The sequence below is a fragment of the Aquila chrysaetos genome, chromosome 12, assembly GCF_900496995.4.
Source record: "Aquila chrysaetos chrysaetos chromosome 12, bAquChr1.4, whole genome shotgun sequence".
NCBI classification, from domain to species: Eukaryota; Metazoa; Chordata; class Aves; order Accipitriformes; family Accipitridae; genus Aquila; species Aquila chrysaetos.
The window spans coordinates 28,089,003-28,113,365 of NC_044015.1; the positions used below are offsets into that span (position 1 = coordinate 28,089,003).

The 24,363-nt window shown below is 38.7% G+C and overlaps 1 protein-coding gene across 1 annotated transcript in view; it reads right to left on the reverse strand.

Annotated features, from left to right (window-relative positions):
* Positions 1-24,363, reverse strand: part of ADGRL2 (adhesion G protein-coupled receptor L2) — a 393,964-nt gene that overhangs the window by 303,414 nt on the left and 66,187 nt on the right. The window contains exon 2 of the mRNA XM_030032141.2: positions 14,757-14,817. The gene's annotated coding sequence lies outside the window, so the exon portion shown is untranslated. The remainder of the gene's footprint in view (positions 1-14,756; positions 14,818-24,363) is intronic.

Consider the following 24,363-nt stretch of genomic DNA (forward strand, 5'->3'; position numbering starts at 1 on the left):
TCAACTCCCATTAAACCAGCTCTCCAAAATAATGATGTTCATCTGATTTTTTCCTCTTTGATTAGGCTTGTATAATTCTGTATTATCTTGGTAGCTTTGATGCCAAACAAGATTAAATTGTCATGTACAGTATATTAAATTTATAATCTGAATAAAAAAAAAATCACTTATAAGGCACTCAGAATCAGTATCTAGGGACGCAGCTACTACATTTACATAATTTACACCACTGACATGCCATTATTTCCTAATTATATATGGCCAATTATCAATTGCTGGTCAATGCTTGGAATCAGTCACTATAATTATTTCCCTACGGCCTCTTGTTTAGATGCAACAGAGGCAGTTTTATCAAGCCTTAGCACAGCACCAACATATGCATTTCCTCTGCAAAGTGATACTATTTTTTGCTGTCTTACATGTGATTTTTCTTCAGTATGAGGAAAAAAATATTTCAACTACAAACTCTAAAAGTTTTAAAGCAGCATTTTTTCACTTCTGATATGTATTCAAAACTCCTGTACAAAACACTCAAAGAGGATTCCCCAGAAAAAAAAGAAAAAAAAAAAAAAGAAACCCCACCAAAACTGATGTAGTAGGAGAATCCTGTTCAACAATGTGATCTTATTGTCTAACCTCTTCTCTTTCCATTTTTTCTTTCAGCACATTTTCATTTTTTCCTTTTGTATTTTATAAAAATGAATAATAGCTGATTTCTGCCCTCATATCTAGATTTCACTTCCACTCAAATCAGTCCTAAAGCATGCAAACAAAAATCTGCATTTGAATTCCTAATGATTCGTCCTATTGTCTCATTGCTGCTACAACCTGTCAATCACTGCTGAAAAGTGCTAATCACTCCCAGAAATCCCAGTCTCACAGACAAAAGTACCAGTCGCCAAAAAAATAATACCAATTGGTCATGGATGGAAGGCAAATCTCACTAGGGATCTAACTGCACAATGGAGTTTATTAAGTCCATTTTGCTATAGTCTGGCTCTGCTAGCAGCATCCAACGGTTTCAGACTTTAATTTCAAAGTCAGCTAAAATCCACCAAAGTAACTTATATTCATTAGCTAGGCTTTAACTGAACTACTATGAAATCTCTTGGCTATAAGGGCCTTTAGTAGAAGTGGCAGCTTTCATTTTCAATTTAAGGAATATAGATCTAGTCAGATGTTAGGTACTTCTTTCTTAGTTTGCTTTTTGCAGGCACTTAGTTCTTTACCAAGTTTCTTTAACTAATTGTATACATCTTTGACTAATAATACACGTGAAAGAATATCTTGCAGTTAATAGTCTGTACCTGACCAGTTCCCCTCTGTTACAACATTCAGCTTTGGTAGAAAGAAGTAGTAATGATGACTACATACCATGCATCATAAAGCACTGTTGCCTGAGGTCAGAGAGACTGTATTTTATATTACAAAGGGGAAGGTGGCTAATTCAGTAGTCTTGACATCCAAACTGCTGTATCCTAAACCCCACTTTTTTTTAAGCCTCAGTGCAGATTGCACTGTTTGCATTTAAAACTATAAACACAGACTGTGTTTTCCTGTTACATCAAGTAAATACTTAAGTATGTTTGATCTTATAAATAATAATTAAGCAATATACAATAATTACCTTTTAGAAATCCCTATAGTGATTATTACCTTTGGAGTTGACTAGAGGAGGCTAAGAATGTACAATAATTGATTTCTATTGGTTATATGCATTATTGCAATCAGGAACTTCTACCGAAGTTGCTGTTGAAGCTACGTTTACCAATTATTGCAGTGGAAAGACCAGCCCTGAAAAAAATTTAATATTTACATTAAAAACAGTTTGCAGAGAGGCATAATTTGTATATGGCTTTGTGCAATGCGTGTCTGCCTGCTTGGAGTGGTTGGATTTCAGAAGGCTTACAGCCCGCTATTCTGAACGCTTCTTGCTTCAACGGGAGCCCACAGCTCCCAGCCTGAGAGCGCTCTCATAGCGCACTTGGTGCCTGTAGTGCTGGAGAAGTACTTGGTTTGTTTCTTTATTTTTTCACTCAGTGTCCAACACCTGAAAAGCTTTTTTTTTTTTTTTTTTTTTTTTTTTCCTTTTTAAACAGTTTTTGCAGTTTAGGTGACTTTCTTTTTCTTACAGTTAAAATAAATAGCAAGCTTCAGCACAGTGACTGTAAAGCAGTATATAGCTCCAAAACACAGGCTCATCAATATACTTCTCACATGACTACAGTGCCCATTCTTTTGGATTTCTGATTTTAATACAAATAATAATGCAACTCAAATGACTGCACACATGGTGAATGAGGAGGGAAAGCAAGCTTGCACTTCAGATATGCTCACTTTGTGATACAAGCCACTCTAGGCACATTAATTCAGAAGTACATTAATCCACAGTGCCACCTAGCCACCTGTGTATATTTAGTTTAAATGTGACAAAAAGAAAAGCCTTCTAAACTGTAAAAACTGTTAACCCTCTCCCCCTTCCCCTCCCCTCCAGTTGCTGGATGTAGATGGAGTAGAATAATAATAAAAAAATAGCCCATGTTTACAGCAACTGTTACTGACCTAAAGAAAACCTGCAAATCTTTGCTACAGCTCTGTGTTACACTGTTATTACTCCAAAAAACATAAACTGGGATATTAGCTGCACTGAATTAAAATGAAGCATTCTATAAACACCTGTTTTGTTGTACAAAACTTGTTTCCCTGAAACATGGAACCTCTTTCCCTCCCTTCTCTTTTTCCTTCTTTTCAGCTCTAGCCTTAGAACTAAATTAGATTTTACTTTGTGTTTGTGTTGCAAGAATGTTTTAAAGCTTCAGCAAGTATCTAATTTATTTTAGGTCTTATTATTGTAAAAATAATAAATTCAGGCTAGCAGATATTAAAAGACATCCTCCAAATATACATCTAATAGATATCCTCGACCAGTAATATTCCCACAGCAATTTTAACACATACCCTGAGTACACCAAACCTCTTTGACAGAATGCTCAAAGCACCATGTAGTTCCCAGCTCAAGGTGTGACAGAAAGGAGTTGCTTTTAAAACTTTTCTCCTTTGACAGAAACTGCGCAATATTCCCTGACTACCTTTTACAATTTGCACAGGAAAGAAAAGAAGGTATGAGAATTGAAATGTCCCCAATAGCTATCCGAAGCAAAGCCTAAGGTCAGTGTCTGTCCCAGCCAGCGAGAAGCAGAAAGCGCCAAACATTTTCCTTCCTGGCATTTGTGCCTCTTCCAGGCAGGACAGAGTTTTGTTGAACATTAACTGACATCTCACAATTTAGTGTGTGACACAGTGGGTTGAGGGTACACTTGGAAGCCCTCCCAACCACAGAGGGTTTTGCAGACAGGCATTCCCCTTTGCAGGCTCCAGGTGAGCTCTGTGGGGTTTGGAGGCTGAACAAGGCAAGTTGACCTAAGAACTGACAGAGGTGCCCCAAAAGCCTGGGGACACCTTCCTGGCCCCTTCATGTAGCAGCCTACATCCAGCCTCTTTGTATGTTAGCACCGATAAGATGTATGAACAGGATTTCTTTATTTAAAAATCATTCCAGTTAACAACAGTTTCTTTAGAATCCTGCCAATACCTAACACGTAACATTTGCAAAAAGTCTGCACTTTCAAGAGTATCTTTAAGGAAGCTGAATAAGGGAAATCACTCAGGTTCCCATTCCTGTAAAATCTGCCATCAGTCTCTAACCAATGCAAAAAAAAAATCCTGCTGTAGGATCTCTGCCTGTCGGGCTTCCCATGCCTTCTGTCCCTGCTTAATGCCACTTTCCCATACGCCTCAGCTCTGCTTCCCTATTATCCTTACCCATAGATTCACCATTTCTCAGGTTTCTGCTGCTGTTGTCCCAGCATTACCATTTGAAGGAAATGTTACCTCTCCATACTCACCACCTACTTCTCGTGCTCTTGCCTTAATTCTTTCCAGCTCCCAGGCCTCCACATTTTGCCTCAGGTCTCCCACACCCACAACAATGTTGAGAACTCTGACTTGGCCCACCAGGCTAAAGAAGGGCCAACAGGCCAGTCTACTCTAAAAATTCCTCAGAAGGTAATTCTAAACATTACCCTGTACGCATTTAGTTAGACCTCTGCACAAAGATGGCACAGAGAGAAAGCCTAAGGTGGAGGAAAAAAGAAAAACCAGAAAAGAAACCTTTAAGATATAAGTTTTCCCACTTCTATACAGAGAATTTTTCACCCTTATTCAATTTGCTGTGAGTAGAACCAGTGATCCTTCCTTGCTTTTTGCCCTTTTTAAAGAAACCAAGCTAATTTAAAAAAATGGGCACAAAAAGCACACATAATGGGCATGCTTAATATACCAAAAAAAGAAAAAAGCCCCAAAGAGCAAAAGACAAACAAAGAGATGGGTAGTTTCTGATATAGGATAAAATAAATATTTCTTACCTCACAGTTTTCTTGTGAAAATGACCAGTTTCCAGTCCCCACCTTGATACCAGACCTAGGCTGGTGGCAGGGGACTGCAGACAGTTTCTTCTACGTCTGGGGTTTTTTTTAATTTTTTATTATTACTATTTTTAATTCTCTTATTATCCTATTTTGATGATTCTTTTGTTAACCTCTTCTTTTTGTAGCACAAGGTACATAAGGAAATATATGCTCCTGCTCCTCTCCTTCATTACTTCCTGAATCTTCACTGATGTCTTTTTTCCTGTTAAGCATTTGATCCTGACAACAATATAAATCTGAAATAATAGGTCAAAATATACTGAAAATATTGACCAAAAAAAAAAAAAAAAAGACTTAACTGGTGAAAATTAAAGGACACACAGTAAGAGGACCTTTAAAAAAAATATCATGATTTGAAAATTAAATTTTGGAGGCAACCCTTCAACCCCATCAACTTCACAATAAATTCCACCGTCTACCACTGGCTTGATCAATATAGGGTATGGACTATTTCAAAGGATCCTGCCTGGTTTTGGTGGAAGTAAAAAACTTAAAATTCAGGGTTTCCTGTGGAACCTAGTCTCACCCTTCCCAACAGAGCGCCTGTCCTTTCTACGTAACTTCAATACTGGTTATTCATATCAAAGTAAATGTAGTGGGCAGGGTGATGACTGACACCTGATCCAAGACAATAGGGTAAGGACCCAGTGCCTGGTCCCCTTGTGCTTTGACAAGCTTTTTCTCCTGGTGACTGTTAGCCATTGTTTGATAACTACAGACTTCCCTTCCCACAGACCTTTCTGAACTCTGCTGTCTTTGAACAACACACAAAATGTGAAGGAAAGTATTTACCAGCCAGTAATTACAAGCCACCCCTCATGTAAAGGTAAACGGTAATGAGGAATGTGCAAAGAATAGCTAGCACTGTCAAAAGAAAAAAAAAAAAAAAAAAAAAAAAGAGGGCTTGTAAAACGTAAAGCCATACAAAATGCCTTATAGACTTATCCTGCAGTAACTGTATCAATTAACCATGCTAAAAGCCCTAACTCAGATGGGCACTGCACACAGCATGTCTGCCAGTGTTTTATTATCAAGTCCATTATGATGAGTTCTTGTCCTAGACAAAAGGAGAACAGAAAAAGAATTCAGGCTGACAAATTAGACTTGAAATCAGTTTCATTTACATAACGACTGGAAGTTCATTAATAACAGAGTTTTAATTATTCATGCTCTTGTTTCACTAGATACAGCAGTTTTCCCCCTGCTGTGCTGGATGTCTGGATTAGCTAAAATGAACCATAGCAAACTGATAGACTGCCCAGATTTCTTAAGTTCTTTGCTGCTTTCAAACTACCAAGGAGAGCACTTGGGGGGGCTGGGGGCAGGGAAGAAACTCTTTCCTTCAGCTAATGTTATAACATGCTAATGAAGGAGATATTTGAATTCTGCTTTGTGTGTGAACTTTGATTTGATGAGAACTCAGCCTCAAAATCCAAGCCATAACAAAAAGTTTCAGAAATAGGTTCCAAATTCTGTATCGATTTGCCAACTTCTAGTTCTGTATTTAGATCACTTTGGATCAGTAGCATCAACACTTGATATTTGTGTTGGGATACCTGGTGTGAGAAGAGAGTGTTTCTAGAGAATAACCACATTTCAGTCTCTCACAAAGAGTTGTTTAGCATCTATGCTAAAATCATGGTGATTTCATAAATTCAGTTTTCTCCCATTTCTTCCATGGGCTTTTGCTTTGTATGTGTTTTCTTTGGGGTTATCTTCATTTTTAATTATAAAGTGGAATAAAGAAGGTCAGAATCTAGTACATTTTCTACAGAAAAAATGAGATTACTAGGATCTTTGTAAAATTTCATCAAAATGCAACAATGAATGGACAGCTTTATCTTATAAGTTTTTCCCATCACAGCATCTAACAAGTAACTCACACTGACTTCAACATATCCTGCAGTGAAAGAATAGGACCCGTGGATTTTACATGACTATCTGCTATTCAGTGAAACCTGAGGACCCTACTCTCCCGCTGCAGGATGCGGGTAATACCCATTGAAATCAATGGGAATTACCCTTATGTCCTGCAGCACAACCAAGGCCTCACAGCTACATGTCATGAACTATGAACACTGGCAGGTGGACAAAGTGAAGGATATATTTGAAGAATGATGCTTACTAAGAGCTGTAAGTTATACTTTGAAATTGTTCCTTTTTCTCATAGCATGTAACTAAGGCATGAGACCACGAGTCTCTTCTTCCAAAACCTGAAGTTTTCTGAAAGCAAAACAATGAATGGAATAAAAGCATTTTGTGTAGAAATGAAAGAAAACAAGTGATGTCTTAAACTTTCACTGTTCAGTATTTGCTTTTTGCTGGAAACACCAGTAGCTTTTTTCCTGACTTTCTCTCCATTCTTGAAAAATTAATAACATAGCTAGAAAAAAATAATGATGGAAAAAGTCTTAAGAGGACAGAAAGGCAGAGATTCAATAGACATCAGGATCATGTTTGCTCTGGTACTTTTTTAGGAGCCTTTTGTATTATGTTACTGGGGCGGGAGGCGGGGGGGGGGGGGAGCAAAGAGAAGAGGTTTCCCCTGTGTTTATACCCAAATTCAGGTACAAGTATTCAGCCATCTAGTTTTTGTCAATATGTTGCATCTTCCTGTTCTGTTTATTGGTAGATATTGTGCGCGTCTTGTATATCATGTCCATAATAAATGTCACTGAATGTGCACTTTTATGTTTGGTTTTTTTTTGGTTTTTTTTGGTTTTTTTTTTAAAGGGAAGTCAATTCTAAACTAAGAGAAAGGAAAAATACAAGGCTGGAAGTCAGTAGATTTAGACCACATTCCAGCTGTATCCCTGTCCCTCATCAAATAGCCTACCTGTTGACCCTGGGCCAAACCATAAATCCCTCAGCCACGCTGATGGCTAAGGAATATATTTGTATATAATTATTCATAGGAATTGTTTTGCACGGCTGGACAAAAATTCAGGGAGTCACTGTTCACCACTGTGAATAAGCAGTGCATAGACTGACCTTGTATTTTCTGGCCCTCTACCTGGAAATAAGGCGACAGCATTTCCCTGACTGATTGGTTTACTCTGTGAATGCATTCTTCAGTCAGGTTATGGTGATGAACACAGTAAAAATCTGAAATGAAAAGAGCCGCTAGATTCCTGTTTGAGATTTGGTTGGTGTGGACAATTTTCTATCAGTCTGAGAGTGACAACAGAAACATAATAAAAGCATGAGGCGTGTATGGATGCATTAACCATGTAATGTTTTCAGTTGGACTTTGTGAGAATAATGTGAATTTCTTACAGCCAGCTCCAAATTTAGGTTGTTCATGAAGAAACTAGTGCTAAGATGACAGACTTGATAGGGTCTAGCGCAAAGAGAAGTCTGCTTACCAGAAAGGCTTTCTATGGACAGAGACCTCCCCAGAAATTTTTCAAAAACTGACCAAGTTTATTCCAACCTAGTCTATGAATACATTTCATTCTTATTCTCACCAAATTCCCAGACATATGATGTCTCTCACATTCCTGTGGGAGATCCCATGTTTCTAACCGTTCTTCTAATCTTTTAGGAAGCATACCAGGCAGTTCCCATTGCACAGATGGCATACAGTGCCTGACTGAACTAGCAGACTTGGTGCTGTCTCAATGCTTTTTACTGGCAAGAACTGATTGAGTAGCCCTGATTGATACTCTTAGTACTAGCTGGACAATCTGCCTTGCTATGTTTAATCCACAGACCATGTGGCTGTTGGGAGACGCTTTTTTTAACAGCTTTTTAACAATTTACAAGGGCAGCTTTTTTGAGAAATTATCTTTCCTGGTTTTAACATGTTGCTGTCTCTACACGTTCTTCGTCTATCACTGGATTTTCTAAAAAAACACATCCCTTGTATCTCAGTGCGGTTTATTTTCAGTTCTTTTTAAGTTTTAGAATATAACTCAGCAGTGCAAAATCCTGGAAAATAACTTAGTGAAAAAGTGTCACAAAAGCAGTCATGAAAAAACATGGACACACATATCACCTCCTTGTCATTGACAGATCATGTTGCTGAAAAACCTAACAAGAGATAGAGGCTTTAAACAACACATTAGAGCAAATTAAGCAGACTGAAGGACTCCCAGATTGCTCTTCTGGCCCTCAATTTCAAATATTCTAAATCCAAACCTAGCCAAGACTTAACTGTCTGAGGCCTTTAGCTTACAAATAGAGTTACTTACTACTACCTTCTATCACTTCTTTTTGAAAAGAGTGACCTACAGCACATGTTTTTGAACTTGTCAGACCTAATAGTTTTCTTTAAATCAAGTCAGAAACTCAGTCTCATTTGGCCCACTGCACAGTATGTGATGCAGTGACCATGCAATTTTCTGCACAGCTAATAGGAGAATTATGTACTCCCTCTTTTTTAAGGAGGATACTTAGACGGAGGGGAAGAGACAAAAGGAAGTTGTTTTTCAGATCTAATCTTTGTTATCTCAATTTTCCACATTTACTGTCCTCATAGTCTTACCTGCTCTCACCAGGTAATTTCCAGTTATTCACTAGTTTCCCTTCAGCCTCAGTAAGGAAATCTTCAAGTAAGGTTAGTGCAGAAGATTAAGACTGCATTAAGATTAAGTCTGAAATGTTCTGCTACCAATTAGCCCTCTAGTATTTCTGTAAGCCTTGAATTTTTGATGCGATCAATGACACCAAGTGGAGCCATCTTCTGTGGAGTGGTTATTAAAGATATAAAAATCAATACAAAGATGATACTTGGAAATCTATATCACAAGATAATGAATCACCATGAGAGCCAGCTAAGAAGGAATGTCAGCAAACCAAACAGAAGGTTTGTGCATAACAAATTATTTGATGCCAGTAGAGTTTAAGCTAAATTTTGCATGAGACAGAAGTCTTCAGGCAACACTTATGATACATTTGCATGGCAAGGTTTTAATGAGATGAAGACACAAGACCAACCATGCACAGGGCTTTTTGTGCTTAAAGAGAGACAGAAGGAGTGAGAGATGATTGAGACATATGGGATTAAGACAATAATGCTATAATTTGACTTTAATGACAAAACAGCATCAAAAACTTTCTCTGTCAGTAATCCTCATTCAATTTCTTTTAAATGAAACATTATTTGCCTGCACCTTAAGTGCTGATTGTTATTGGAGTTGTGTATTGGAGCTTCACAGGATACTCCAAATTTAATTTGAACTAGGGATTGATTTAGTTGGCTTCAAAGCCAGGTTTTCCTTTCCAAAATTGAACTAGTGCATGACTTTGCAAGTTCATTTGGGTTTACTGCTTGACACAATTGTATGAGACTTTACAGCATTTATGGTATGTTTTGCCCTGCTGATCTCTTGTTCACTCACGTGTACAGACGCATATACAGACATGACTATTAAAACAAACACTCTTGCTGGCCCCCCCGCCTTTTTCCTGGGAAATACATTCCTTGCTAACAGCTACTGATTCAAAAGACTCACACAGTTCAAATACATATTATATGAAAAACATAATCACTTTGAGCTTCTAATATATCAGTTAGAAGGCTATTAGAGCATTTTACTATCCTTGGTTATGTTATAACTTTTCTGAAAGATGAGAACAGCACATTCTTATTTTGCAGATCACTCACTTTTCTGAGGGATGTAAAAAACCAAACTAACATTAAGATATGACAAGGTCTTAGGCAATTTGAATTGTCTTCTGCTGTGGGACATTCACCTGCTAATTGCCTATCTTGTCTATTTAAACTGTGAGGTCTTTGGGATACAGCTAGATTACTATGATTGAGTCTCAACCTGGGCCTCTGAACACTAATGGAATTCAAATGAATGATGTTAATAAAAATCAGATAATAGTATCCCATAGGAAGTCTAGAAGATCCAGAATGAGAACAAGTCCTATAATGCATTTTATTCTGCTGTAGCTACAAAGTCAATCTTACCCTAACATTCATATAGCTTTACTCCAACTTTTTATCTTTTTTTTTTTTTTTTTTTTTTTTGTACAAACTGAATATATTCCTTTTTAGACTCCATATTCCCCTTCAAGGGCTATTTGCTCTTACTCAATAGGATTAGGGCACTTTGAACACACCTATTGTGGTACAACAACAAATGCTTCTGTTTCCTTGTTTTTCTTAGGCACACATAGCTTTCACATTTGCAGCTGGTAAGTAGCAACACTCAGATAATCATGCTCACAATCACAGTTTATTGTACTTTTAACAGGACACTAAATGCAAACCTGTTATTCTTTGTTAATCAGTAACTGTCTGTTGGTTGACAGCCACTAGATATTTTTTTAAATTTTTTTAGTGTGCAATTTCTCACATGTGCCAAACCCCCTGTCCTAATCAAGAGACGACAGGCAACAGCAGTTCAGATCCTCAACATGGTAGATGAATACCTACAAAGGTTACATCAGTTGAGGACTGGCCCTTATTCCTGTAAACAAGAATAATACTGTAACATTACAGCAACTCTACTGCTATCTGCTAGAGGTTGGCTGGCAAGTTAATGAATCAACCATCTAGTTGCATAGCAAAGCTACTTCAAAACTAAATAGAGAAATAAAGAAGAGCCGTGACATACTTTGTGCTCACCAGTCATTGCCGTTTTGACTTAATTTGTTTCCCTCCCTCTTTGCATCTTGAGTCTTTGAAGGCAAATGAACCATTCGGTGTCATAAAACAAGGAGAACTAGAACAGCCTTCAGTAAAAACAAAAACTAACGGAAAAAGCAGATCTTTCGCAGGCAACATTTCACATGGCTCAAAACGTCTTTGCCGCAGTTTAAATTCTGCAGCCTTGCGATTGTTCTGACACCTCTTTATTGTTCCTTTTAAGTGCAAATGCCTAGGTAGCATCACTATAAATGAAACAGTAGTGTTCACAGATTGCATTCAACGGCTGTTAGAGCTTCCTCTCCTTCATCTGCACAATTTGCATCTATTATAGGCTCAGAAATATAGCTTTTGCTGCATCTCAGTGGCCTCAGAAGGGCACAAGATCCCCCCCTAAAGAACTGCAGTGAGGTTGATCTTTAAAGACCTTCCTAGAGGCAGCTCCACTATGCTGCTTACTGAAGGATGGGAGGAGGGGAAGAAGCTGGTACTGTGAACATTTTGAAGGACACCACTATGATGTGCAACGCATGTTCTCTGAATGATCCCATTTTGTGATATCCACCACAAAATTTAGGGTGTTTAATTTGAATTGCTAATAAACATGCAGAGCCCTAGTCTGAGACTGCAGCACAGGCATTCACGGCTTCCTGAGCATGGCTCTGAGGGGTTTTGCACAGTGATTTGTGCAGTACTCTGCCTCTGGGGTGCAAGAAAGAGGTGGGTGAATATATTTCGTACCTGAGAAATTCACATGTCTTTCACAGCACCTCAGGGAAGAAGGGTGTATGGAGAACAGACTGTATCATCTCTCTTAATTCCCTATTATCAGTTATGTGCTGAGAATATTTTAACAAGGGATTCCTTCAAAAATTAACCACTATGGCCTGAGCTAAACCTCTGGCTGGTAGTAGGGAAGTGTTTTCATGCAGAGCAAGATAAGAAGCAGGAGATGCTCTGTGCTTGCTTTCTGATTGCTCAAACCAAGAGAGGAGACAACCACTTCTAGCAAATCAAATATATTAAGTGCAGAAGCTGTCTATTATTTATTTCTGAGAAAATAATATTTTGATGATTTGACTACTCTCCTTTGATAGAAAAAGAAAATTTTGTAGATGAGATCCAGAACATTTGTCCCTTTTGTGGAAACGTTTGCAATAATTGACAGGTATAGTCCAGAATGACACATTCCAAGAACTAAAATATTAAAACTGGAAGTTGTTTAGGGAAGAAACTTATGGTACTTATGTTTAGTACTTTGAGTAGGCCTGATTTAGGAAGGGAATTCTTTAGGTATGGTACCAATTATAACTAGGCTAGAGGTGACTGCATATTGAACATGTTTTTATTATCCTGTACAGTTATTATCACACAAGTCCAACATTTCAATACAGAGTCACACTACAGCGTGTGATGCCATTGATGTTCAGGTAGTACACACAATCATTGTCCTTTCCATCATGAGACTCCACTATTACAATATTCACATAAGGTGAAAGCAAAAAGACTACTGCTATTGTTATTATTTGTCTTTGTTGTGTCTCTCAGGAATCAGAAGATAAGCCAAAGCCAGGAGACAGGAATTCATTGTACTAGGCCACCCTGCTGATCAACTAAAACAAGAAGTTATCATATGCTTTATCTTTGTGACAATGCAATGGGATTATTTTATCTTGTTTTACTAGCAAGACATAATTGTATACAGCCTCTCCATGGAGCACACAAAGTACTGAGACTGGGAATTTAAAAAAAGGAGCTAGGTATATGGAAAGACTTTTTCTTCCACTCTGATCAATAGATTGAAAATCTGAAGAATCACTGTCACAACATCTTTCATACTCTCATTCTTTTTCTAAACAGAGAACATACTTCACTTACAGAAGTGAACTATTGTAAGTGCAGTTGGAGCCTGCATTATCTGTCCTTTGGATCTCAGTCATCTGCTTAAAATCTTTCTCTTTGTCATACTTTTTTCTTTTAAGAGAAAAGAAGTAGGTAAAATCTCTTTAATGACCATAAGAATTTATAAGCAAATACTCCATTTGCATATCCAGCTTTCACGCAATACAAGGTAAACCTCTCTTTAAACACATAATAGACACCTTTTCCTGAAGACAGATACTTGTTTCAAATAATGTTTTGTTCCATAGCTAAAAAAATTCATCACTTGACCTACAACAAAGTCTTGGAAAGGATTAACCTCACTGATTACTTACCTTTCTATTTTAAAGTGACACTTGTCTATTACTGCCTTAAACACCTTGCAGCATGACTTCAGAGTCCCACTACAGATATGCCATCAAATGTGTTGCTGTTATTCTATAAGTTTAAACCACAGAGACATACAAGTGCAAATCACAATACCTTAACCTTCTAAACTAGGCAGTGGCTATACAGAATATAGATTTTTCAACCATTCTAAACATTCTAGCAATTCATTTTCAGCTACACCTTTTACCTACCTAGCACAAACTTAATTTATATAACCTACTTCTATTCTCCAACTAAACTTATATAAAGACAGGTTTCTTCTGTTAGGAGAACACAAAAGTCTCTAAGATGAATTTGCAACATGATGTTATTAGTGTTCAAAGAAAAGCAAGTACTATTGTAGCTTACAGGAAGCTATTAAACTTCAGAAAGTCTGCAAGGCCTACACTTGCCACCAAACTCACTTGCTGCCCAGTTGTCCCGGCCCAATGATTTACAGATTGTCCATCATCACTAGAAAAAAGGAGTGGGGTACAGGTATTACAGAAGATGTAAAACAAGCACAGTACATGTTTATGTATTTGGATGAATTTCATGTTCATATTCCTCTGCATTTCCCACTAAAACTGTATTTGAAACAAGGTAATTAAATTAGACCACTGGTAGAACTCCAGGAGAGATTAGCTCAATCAGACAGAAAAATCCCAATAGCTTCATTGATATTGATTTGCACCCTTCCAGACAGAGAGGTGAATACAGCATAAACAGATGCAAGCAGGAAGATAACCACTTGGCAAAACCTGGACACAAGAGCACAGTAGCCAGCTAAGTACAATCATCCAAGTAGGACAGGGAGCACAGAAAATTGTTCATTAGGAACCCCTGCAAAGCTTTTCAGCCTCACGTGGCACCCTTTTCAGCCCCTTGACACCAAATGCCAAATGCTACTGGCCTCTCTCTCAAAAGCAGCATTTTTTTTTAATTGTCACCGTGGCTGCAGAAGCAGTGCCAGGAGTCACCCCTCTCACTTGCTTCACGCTTCCCACCACCTGGTGTTGGCAAAGATCCCTTTGGCTGGCAAGGCAGTGGGACTTTATTTTTCCTTGTGGTTCTTTTGTAAAGGGTACAATGAGGATCCTTGTCTCCTTACATATAATTAAGTGCTTAAGTGGCAGCATGTCATGCTGCAATGTTGGGATCTTAGCCCAGGTCCTGAGCTAGCTTGCAGGCTCAGAGGGTTGACAGGCAGCATTGCGTTGAATAACAGTGGTGAAAACTGCCAAAGATAGAGTAAATTCAGCTAGGGGGTAAATACACATGCAAAATGTAGAGGGGCCTACCTTCATCTCAACTTGATCAGAAATGCTTTAAGGAAAGGATAAAAGGAAACAGCGATGAAGAAGCAGCCAAATTAAGTCTGCCACAGTAGGATCTCCAATCCCTTATGGGTCTCTTACCCAGGATAAGGTCCCATGGTGCCCAGCTTCAAGTGAAGTGATGTCCCTGGAGTGCTGTCACCTGCAGGAAGCACAAACCCAAAACCAAATAAGCACAAAATATTAGTGGATTTAAAATATAAACATTACAAGCATTAAAAAAAGAAAAACATGATAGATGTTTTTCAATCACATCCCTGGCCAGAAATGAATCTATATTGATATAGCAAAGGGAAGGATGTGAGGGACTTTTCTTCCTTGGTTAGTGAACCCTGAGGAGTGCCAGAATGGTGTTGCAAACAGGGAGGGAGGAAGAGAGGGAGGAAGAGAGGCAGGAAGGAAGGAAGGAAAGAAAAGGTGACTGAACGAATCCAAGAGCTCAGTTTGGTAGCTGAGAGCAGGTGAAAAACTACTGAATCCCACATAGCAGTGGAAGGGGATTAATTAAAAAAAAAAACAAAACCCCAAACCCAACCCAAACCCAAACCCAAACCAATCAATTCTTAATCTTCAACAATTAGTTATTTGAAGAGAACATTGTTGCCACCTGCCTGTATCGATCATGAAAATTAAGGTGATTCAGTGGAAGGCTGCCACCACCATTAAAACTGAATTTCTTCCTCATCCAGAGAGAAAGTAGTTGCCTTTGGAGACTGAATAAAGACAGGTCTGAATTCTTCCCCTACAGTCCATTCTTCCCCAAGCATGGATCCAGTGAGAAAGACAAAGGGGTTATTTTGATTTGCACACCATTGCTTCCTTTCATGCTTTTTTCTTGAAGTGGCATGTGCTCCTTTAAAAGGAGCAGGCTCTCAGCTTGCCTTGGGACCCCATTGTTTTCCATCTGTGGTTGAAATAAACCTCCTGAAATATGTTTAGTTTCTCTTAAATTTCAAAGTGGTGGCCAATAGTCAGCTGCAAATGGGTTCAAAGCGATCTTAGCCTGTGCACATTTAAAACTGCCTCATGACTTGCTGTGAAACAAAACAGTGAAACCCCTCGCATCATCATCATCTGTGAAATTCCGGTCAAGCCTTACTTTCAGCTCTCCTCATTCAAATCCAGAGATGTTCTTTTGAAACCAACAGAGAGAATGTTAGATTCCCAGCTAATGCAAGCAAGCAAGCAAACAAATTTCCACTGGATTCAGTGAAGTTACTTCAGGATTTGGCTTTGTGGCTAAGCTCATTGTTCCACAGGCTTAACTGAGAGCACAGTATCCCCAACCCTACATAATCTTTCCATCCACCTCCCTCTCTTACTTTCTCCTCTACCTGCTCCTGGTATTTGATAACAGCCCCAGACTTACTCTTTGCCAAATGAAGCAGACAAGTGTTTCATTACTCATATTTATTACTTTTTTAAACATATTTATCTTATCTGTGGTTATGTCTTAAATAATATGAATTAATAAAGTGATTTGCATGTGTCTGGGAGCCAAGAAATGTTTTCCATTCTCTCATACATTTCTGATCTGATCAAAAATATTTTATTAGAAGAAATGATTATGTAAGGGTTATGGAGGAGGGGAGTGTGAAACTGGAGTTATTAATAACTGAGTACTCAAGGAATTCTCCAGCCTAAATTGGCTACAGGAATTTGACTCTAAGCTGAGACAGATCTTTAATGTTATCGAAGGAGAGAAAAAGAGAATAACAGCTTTGCAGCAAAAACCAAACATATGAATAAAAGCTTATTTTAGAATTGATAGCCAGAGTAGTAAATGAGAAACTAAATCAAGCCTACAGCTAAGACACAGGAGCTCTATTCTTCTATCAGTTTTGATCACTCTGCAGCCTCAAGTAAGAAACTTCTTTAATATCTAATGGATCAAATTGAGATATTGATACTATCTTCTTTAAAGAGCTTTGACGTCCTCAGTGCTAAGTATTATTATTATGGCATGCCTGAGTCTGGGGCATGGTTTTTGAAAGCAAAAGCTGCTAGTTTCAAACAGAGAAGTAGCATATGTTCAGTTTAAAATTCAAATGTATTTATAACTGAACGCTAATGGCAATGTCATTTATTCACTTAACAATTCTGCAATAGGCTGTAAGAGGCAATCCATTTTTTAATACGTTTATTGGTATTGTGCAGAGAAAGAGGAGTTAAAAAGTAGCTGAGATTCATGAGGAGTTGCAGTGTACCATAAGGTGGTGAATGCTGCCCTCTGGCTCAGGTTGGCAATGGTCACTTATTTAGAAATGGTCTGTTTTCAAAGTGTGGGGGAGACAGGAAAGGTTGGGGCTCAACAGCTTTCCTTAATACTTTGTTCTGTAATGGTTTAATTAAAAGTCTAAATGCTTAAAATGATATCATGTTAGAAAGACATTTCCTCAAGGATTGAAGGTTGTAGTTATTTTAAAATTATGTTTTTCAAATATCTGCAACACAGAAGAGGAGCTATTTTCTTTTACATATCTTTATCTTGGAGGGCTGTATAAAAGAGTCATGTCAGCATTAAACTTACAGGCCCATAGAGGACAGCTTCTTTTACACGGATTTTTTTTTTTTTTTAATGATTCAAGCATACATATAACTTATTTCAATATATTATTTTAAAGTTTTAGGCAAGATTTAATAACAAGGGAAGGCACAGTATTCTTTACCCATTCATAGAGCGGAGGAAAGCTTAGTCCGTTTCACTGAAAGATAGTGTGATTGAGATGTATATGTCTGCATCTTAAACATAACAGCTTTAGAATTTGCTAAAGATTGTGTTTATGTTATTCTGCTGTAGATACACCATTGCTTTTTTTAAAACCATATGTGAACAGGTCTTTAAGAAATAGAACGCAATGATTTTATTGTGCTCATTCTCCTAGAAACTGGTGACCATCTTTCCACTTAAAAGCTGCACCTTCCCTTGTACTGCCTGCACGCTTTGCATTAGGTGGAAATAAGGGGAAATTTCCCTTACTTTGAAAAGTGAAGGAGAAACAATTTCTATTAGAGAAGGTAAATGTTAGGCACTGCTCCATTGCCACCCCATACCAAGCCTGCCCCACAGGAAGCCCAGAGCCTACCTGCCTTGCTGATCACTTCCCTGGCACGTTGATCCCCAGCAAAGAAGCATTAGACCTGGTGTCCTTCTGAGTGCATACTCAATTTTATTTTTCTACCTCCTCCTGCCTGAAATTCAGTGCTGCTGGCGGGGGGTTGGTGGAGGAATTATGGAATAGAAGAGATGGTTATGGGCCACTTGTTCAAGCCAGATATATAGCAAGTAGGATTTCCACCCCCCAGCCTTTTATAACCTCACCTATATTCAGACCAATATGGTACAACCATTCTGATTTGGTAGCATTTTATACCCATCTTGCACCCATGTGAATGACTATGTAGGGTTTAGGACAATAGGAAATCCAGCCCCGTGACTAAGTCCTAAAGCTCATCTTTTTAGAATGGAAGCTGGAAGAGAAACTGGATGCCTGTCTCTCAAGATGATAAAATGCAGTGTTCTAAATACAAGGCAGTATTTCTCCTGAGAATGTTTCATTTTGGGTAAGAGAGCAGTACTCTTTTCCATAGCTGAAGAGAAAATTTTGTTTGTCTTAAGGGAGAAAGCTCAGAGCAGCTTTGGGAAAAACCATCTCAGAATCAAATTGCAAATAGAAAGGAGAAATTGATAGGGCTTTTTGTTCACTGATCGTACACACTGACATAACAGTAATTAAAAAAAAACAACTTTAGTATATTAAAAGAAAAAGGAAACCCAAAGCAAACGTTCAAAGGAAGGATTTTTAGAAGCTATGAATGCAATACGTGGATTCAAAAGACCCAGTGGAATCAGGTAAGGAGAGCAAAATACCCTGGGAAACCTCATAATGTGCTCTCAGCTGCACTTAACAGTGAAATTTACACTCACAGAATGAGTCCTAAGAATTCTTTCCTATAAAAATGAGAAAAATCAAGGCAATTTGCAAATCTTCTAGCTTAAGTTTTTATTTCTGAGAAAGACAAATGTTACACTAGTTCCATATGCCTGTAAATAAGGAGATATAGAAAAGCTTTTAGAATGCAAGATATCTCCTTTCCTTATTTATTCAGCAGGGGATATTTAGAATCAAGTGGAAATTACTGCAAGTGAATCTGAGTTTTTCAGCAATAGAAGTGGCTGTTTGGGAAACTTAGTTTCCATGTCTTTAGCCACTAACGTGGCTTCTGAAAAGGAAAGCACCTGTTTTGAGAGAAGCCATGTAATTAGAACTGATGGGAAGATAGAAAATCCTTTTTGCAGCAACGCTGTGGTTTTGAAACTTGTTGTGACCCTGCTTTGAGCTCATAAAAAGCCTTTCAAAGATTTGCAAAACCAAAATGGTATTAAAGTGGTGGTTTTGACACTCAGTGTAGTCTGCTGGGTATGCTCGATTCTGACCAGAGTTTTCACACTGAATTTGGCAGAACGTAGAGCTGAACCTAGGTCATAAGTTTCCCAGGCCACGGCCATAGCCCACAGAACATAGAAGTCTCTAAAGTTTGATAGAGATGTTTTGGATTTTATGAGATGGCATGTTTTGGCCTACTTTGCGTGTGACAGAGAAGTCCTCAGTTCAAGTTTTTCCTTAGTGATGTAGCCAAAAACTCAAGTGGGCGGTGTTGGCCTGGCAGAACCACTGGGATTTCTGAGATGCTGTGATCTTGGAAAGCTCACTATGTGCACATGGTGTGATTGGGCCAAAGTGGCTAACGGTGTCCTAGGCAAATGCAAGGGGCTTTGGGAGCTATATATGGAGAGATGTCTCCCCTGTCTTCTTCATCTTACCAGTAGAAGATGTCTTTCTCAAACCCCTCGAAACATGCAGTTCTTTCCTCCACTTCTCTCCCCTTCATAGAAGTTTTCCTCCTGAAAAGCAGAGGCCCCCTCCCCTCCCCAGCCCCACCTTCTTTTTTCTCCCCTGCAACAGCATCTATTCGCTTATTTACATCTCCCCAGTTTCTGAGAAAAGATATCAACAGGAAAAAGGGGAGAGAGAAAGGCTAGGGACTTGACAGGGAGCTTGAGACAACACAGGGTCAACAAAGTTAAAGGTCCTAATCCCAATCTGGAGCTAAATGGTGAAAGTGCTGCTGGGACTATTGTGCTTACATCTGAAGCCAGCCCTACACAATTTTCTTCTCTGATGGTACAGACAAAATTCAGTCTTTGAGGGACTTCCACTTGTGTATAAAGACATCCCTGTACTTCCTCCTGTAAGGAAAGAGTTGCTGAGCATGACAATGGAAGAGAAAAAAGATACATAAGACCCTCTGCAAAGCATGTGTTTCTCATCCTGTCCCTTCCAGCCTTGGTGTTTCCCTGGATTTTTTTCTTTGTGGAGGTCCCCGCTGGAGGAGTAAGCAATGGCGGTATTATATTGATATAGCAATTTCAAGAAGCAGAAATATAGAGACAATGAAGGAAACATTTTTACAATTCCCCCACCTTTACACTCCAGCTAGAGATTCTCTGATCTCCTCAGTCCCCCAATATAATTTTTAAACAGTATGTTGCTAGAAAATCCTTATTTGTAGTAGATTTACTTCATAAAGTAGGACAAAGGAATAACTAACTCCCAAGGAAGAGTGATGGAAAGTAGTGTTGTCATGAGAGTCAGTACCTTTTCTCACTCCTCATGTTGCATATTTCACTGCTGACTTGACAATTTCAGAGCCATGAGTGCACAAAAATCATGTAGCTGCAATTTTCCAAAGGATCTGAGTGGCAAGGACCTCAGCTTCTTCCAACCAATTAACCAGAAAACATTCCAATATATTTTTCAATTTACTTGAATAAGAAGCTACATTGCACAGCATACAATCTAAACCTCTAGCTTCCCTGATGAAAGTGGGAGGACTTGTGCCGGTCACAGTTGACATAGAAGGTACAAAGTGAAAAAGATATGGTAAATAAAAAAACTTGCTTGGTTCTTGGTGATTTTGGAAACTGCAGTTATCTCTCATCACCTGTGAATCTTTTCATGAAGGCACTAGCAGCTCCTTTGCTCAGAGTGACAATACCTACCCGACTTAGCTTACAACAGCTCACATTTAATTTATATCATAGCAGAACAAGAAACCACTAGAAAACTATCTAGCAAATGTAAGGTATTTCATCGAGAGAAAGCAGAACTTGAAACATATTTCAGTAAAGATGCTCATGAGCTGTATAGGGGTAATTGCTTCACCTCCAATTTTGAAAATTAACTGTTCTTCCATTTGTTCTGTTCTAAGTAACCTCCTATTTTTTCTGAGTGATTTTGCAATAAGAATTTGAACACATTAAAAAATTGAAATGGTAAATCAGACTGAAAAGTAAAGAATAATACCTCTGCTAATAAGTAACACTAAAAGGTACAATTACTATGAATTTTCATATGCAAGCTGCTTCCAACCTCATGAAATCCCAAAACCTGACATAAAAGCAGAGCTCTGAAACAGCTGGGTAGCTTGAATCTGATATGAACTTTATCTTTCAGAAAGATATGCTGCACATCTTATAGCTGAAGACAGAGCTTTAATTTTCAAACCATGGAGAAGAGAGGACACATAGGGAGAATTCCTCATTACTGTGTCAAGGGAAACTGAGAACATTTGCTTAGACTCCCCAATAGGGGTAAGAAGACATGTTGAAAGTCCTGAAAGTTGGAAGCTAATAATACATATTGTAGTTCTTTTATGAGTTTTTATTTTCAAAACACGCATACCCAAAGTAAAAGAGTTCAAGCCTTTAAGTGAGGTTCAAGGGTATACTTTGAAATGGGAATAATATGTGAGTAGACAACATTTACACCGTCTAAATTAAAAGAAAGAAATTAAAATGAGTTTATATCTGAAGTGAAGAAAAAAATTAACCTAATCATGTAAATCTGAAGTTATTTATGCATCAGTGTCTGGGCAAAAGAATGTAGTAAAAGGCAGCTTGCTCACAAAGACTGAACAACTGGGCTTGAAACAAAACGCCAAGGTCTGTAGGAGAAAGAGGAAAGAATGAAGAGACATTCCCCTGTTTGCTGTGACATTATATCTGCAGTGGCCCAGGAACACTTGGCTGAAAATCAAGAACAAGCTCCTTTCAACAAGATGCTAAAGGCTGACTGACAGCTAACTGGGTTGAGAAAGAAATAGAAAAGAAAAAGGAGAATCATAGTAAGTATAATAAGATACATTAAGTGTAGTTTTCACACTTGTAATATTCATCTTAACCATTATCTTTGGATCAGTATCTAATTAATAATTCTGGACCAGGCCTTCTATGCTGGTAATAATACTTTTCGTATCATTTTCATTTGAATTCTGCTCAATGTTTTCTTTGTTTGGGTTCTCTGCCTTAATCCAAATTAACTTTGCTTTTATGTAATGCCCCTGGCAGAGTTTTTGACACTCGTGGCACAGAGTCACATTACACTAATCCATGGCAAATGTGGAAAACTCCTGAAAGGACAGTGGCTCCTTTTGGGGTGGGGGGCAGGGAGGGAAGGACATCTTGGATTGGGTTAGTTTTCTGTCAAGTTGTCCTGCCAGGATCATATGATCTCTGAACCTGACATCAGGAAAACAGAGATGAGATTTTTGGTGTCAGCCAGCAGTTACACTGAATTAGGTATAATGTGAAACTGCACCGTGAGAAAGGAAAAGTCACTTCTGGGCATCTTAGAGAGCCGTGAAATGCCCTCCCAGCTTAAGAGAGAGGAATGAGGCTACAGGCCTGTCAGAATAAAAGAATTTAAAGTGAGGTTGTGTCTGAGGGGAGGGCAAACTCAGTCAGTGTAGACGCAGGGTTTGATCCACAGCTCTCTGAAGTCAAATGTTTTAGTTTACGTCAATGGCCTTTGATTAGGCCCAGAGAGAGCTGTAAGATCCAAGGGCTGCCAGGCTTGGTTACAGTCATCAATACTATAAATCCCTGAGAGAGTTTCCTTACTAAACTCTAGGCCTTTTTGCTGCAGGACGCTAACTAAGGGCATGATCCTGAGCAAACTTAGTCCCATCGGCTCCAAAGGCCATAAATTCTTTTGGCCATCTTCAGCACACACAGATAACCTGCTTTGCTGTAGCTGCTTAATACGAGCACTAGAAAGGGCGAGAGAGACAGTTCCTGGCAAAATGAAGCTATTCCCGTAGCCAGAACTGGGGCTTCCTCTGGGAGCGGGGTGAGTTGGGAAGGCTCCAGCCTGCTGTAGACTGGTCGCGTGGGGCTCACCCACAGGTGGAGCTGGGGGCAGCTGGGGTTTGCCCAGGTTCCTTTCCCTGTGCAAAGGGGAAGCAGGACCCTGAGGCTGCTGGAGGGAAGCCTTCAGGTAGTCAGAGGAGTCATTTTGAACCACTGAGCCCAGCAAGTGGCCCACCAACTTTAGAGCCTGAACCAGGTTGTTTCATTTTTGTAGCATCTTGGGAGAAACAGTCTGATTCCTTTAGTTACGAAGCCTTTCTGAACAGGGACAAGCTCAGATGGAAATCCATTCTCTTAGAAAACAGAAGCTTATAACCCTCCCTACCGTAAGGGCTGATCATAATGTTGTGGTATACTTGGGAAATCCTTATCTGCAGATTAACCTCAAAGCTCCCCCCCTTGCTCCCTCAAAGCCCAATTTATATTACTTTGTTGTTTGGTTTGGGTATTTTTCATTTTTTTTGTTTTTTAAATAAATTTCATAACAAAAAAATTTGCAGGATGAACAGAAAATAAATCAACACTACCAGAAAACCAGCAACTTGATTGTTTCTCCCTGCCTCTGCAAAAAACCCATAAAAGCTCAATTGTCCTCTCAGGACTCCTTGGAAGTCTTAACAAAAGTCTCTAAAAAGAAACTAAATGAAAGACCAGGGAGTTAACAGCAGGGCAGATCTATCACAGACAAATCAGACAAAACCCTCTTTCCTTCTGACCGTATCTGGGCTTAATTCTGATCTCCTTACTCACGCTGAGTAATAATTCACACCATAACTAGCCCCACTGGAGTTGCTAAAATCACTCAGAGTGAGCCATAAGCCCATTTGACAAATATCAGTCTGATACACTAAGGCTAAAAATCCTAAGAGCTAATTCAAATATTATTTTTGTAATTATGTGACCTCAAAAAAGGGTTCTGTACTTTGTTGTTGAGGCTTTTTGTTATCGTCCAAACAAAGACAGGAAGTTCGTGATTTTTTTATTTGTTTGTTTTGTTTTTCATCTTAATATAGAATCCAGCTAGAAAATTAATGTTTTGTCTACCCTAAAATATGCAATGAATATACAAACATATATGAAGAACTGGCACCTTTCTGACAGTTATTAAAACAGTAAAACCTGAGGCCAAGTCTACAGTACAAACTTCTGTCTGAAAAGTATGTTAGTCAGCAATGTAATAGGACACGATCTCAGCCATTAACCCAGGCTGAGCACCTTATTTGGCCTAGCCAGTGATTAGCCTGACACAAAGCCCTCACTTATTCACTGCATCTTCGCGTTGCTTCATTCACCCATATGTATGTGACAGTAACACTGTTAAGAGGGAGACTTGCTGCGCTGCTGCAGAAGTGCATACTGTAGATTTTTTTGTACCTTTGTAAGCTGATCTCTTCTATGTGTCTTTCTCAGCGAGTCGTAGGAGGGTTTATCCATGTTTCTAATCATGAAAGGGAACCACTGGAAAGTATCAAAAGA